The sequence below is a fragment of the Seriola lalandi genome, unplaced genomic scaffold (assembly GCF_002814215.2).
Source record: "Seriola lalandi dorsalis isolate HSWRI2012SDOR001 ecotype SW California unplaced genomic scaffold, Sedor1 jcf7180002055009, whole genome shotgun sequence".
NCBI lineage: Eukaryota > Metazoa > Chordata > Actinopteri > Carangiformes > Carangidae > Seriola > Seriola lalandi.
In genome coordinates this window covers 1,534-3,299 of record NW_019525552.1, presented here as the reverse complement: position 1 = coordinate 3,299, position 1,766 = coordinate 1,534, and positions in this window count along the sequence as shown.

Sequence of the window (1,766 nt, the reverse complement as noted above, 5' to 3'; positions counted from 1 at the left end):
CTAACGACCACTAGAGTCTGGCTCCAACAGTGAGTCAGTCCCCATAGACTCCCATGTTAAAATGTCCAACTTTACAGCAGAAATAAACATGTTTACAGCCTGGTACAGAAACTGTTTTGGTCCCTAGAGCTAATTTCCTCCTTCATGACACCTGTTTATATAACTCACCTGTTTATATAACTCACCTGTTTACAGTTTATTAAGGAAGTAATGGAGGATTGAGGGTGTGGCCTCTTTGACTGACAGGTGGGGGCCCTCACAGTTAGCAGTGTCACCTCAGCTAATTCAAGTCACTGAACGTAGCAGGTATCAGTGTTAACGCTCACCATACCTGGCATGTTAGCTTAGCTTGTTAACTAGCTAATTAGCCAGAAAATGAATTAGCTTTGGGTTAGCATTTGAGCAAGACGTCCAAACAGCTATCTGTGCTAACGATGCTAATGTAGCATCTGCTCGCCACACCTGACTGTTATTAAACCAACATGAATCGCAGTCTCAGCTCCACCCATGCACCTCCTCTTTGACCATATTTGGATTAACTGGGAGTTGGGGGGCGGAGTCAGACACTGCCAAGATGGCGACGGTGGAGCAGCTCACTCTGAGCTTCAGAAACCTGTGAGTGACGTCACAGAGGCGACGTCCATCTTTATTTACAGTCTGTGGTTCACGCTGCTGCCACTTGGACGTCCATCTTGACTTTCAGTTACACTTTCCTTTGGTTCTCTGTCACCTGCCGCTTCAACTTCCTTCAACTTCCTTCAACTTCAGCTCAGACTAAAGTTCAGTTCCTCCAGAGGATCAACATCTTCAGTCACTTCGTCTGTTTTCAACGTTTCACTTCACAGTGGAGAAGAAGCTCCAGCCTTTTCTAGTTGTTGTATTTTAGTCAGAGTGACATCAGAGCTTCACACACACACACACACACACACACACACACACACACACACACACACACACACACACACACAGTGTTTTCCAGTTCAAAGTGCGCTCTGTGGCCAATGACCCTGGGCTCAGTGTTTGGACAGTCAGACGGTTTGTCAAGTTTCATCAAGAAGAAGAAGAAGAAGGAGTGAGACACACAAGGTGAGGAGACATCGCCATGACGACTGAATACCACGACGAGACTGAAGACGACAGCAACTCATTCTGGAACAAAGGTACCTGTCTGTCTGTCTGTCTGTCTGTCTGCTCATGTGCGGAAACTGTGTCTCGTCACTGTATGACCGTCTGTGTCTCTCTCTCTGTCTCTCTCCCTCTCTTTGTCTGTGTCTCTCCCTGTCTCTCTCTCTCTGTCTCTACCTGCCTCTCCGTCTGTGTCTCTACCTGTCTCTCTCTCTTTCTGTCTCTCTCTCTCTCTCTCTCTCTCTCTCTGTGTCTCTACCTGTCTCTCTCTCTCTGTCTGTGTCTTTACCTGTCTGTCTCTCCCTCTCTCTGTCTGTGTCTCTACCTCTCTCTCTCCGTCTGTGTCTCTACCTGTCTCTCTCTCTCTTTCTGTCTCTCTCTCTCTCTGTCTCTACGCGTCTCTCTCTCTCTCTCTCTGTCTCTCTCTCTCTGTCTGTGTCTCTACCTGTCTGTCTCTCCCTCTCTCTCTCTGTCTGTGTCTCTACCTGTCTCTCTCTCTCTGTCTCTACGCGTCTTTCTCTCTCTCTCTACCTGTCTCTCTCTCTCTCTCTCTCTCTGTCTACCTGTTTCTCTCTCTCTCTCTCTCCGTGTCTACCTGTCTCTTTCTCTGTCTCTACACTGTCTCTCTCTCTACCTGTCTG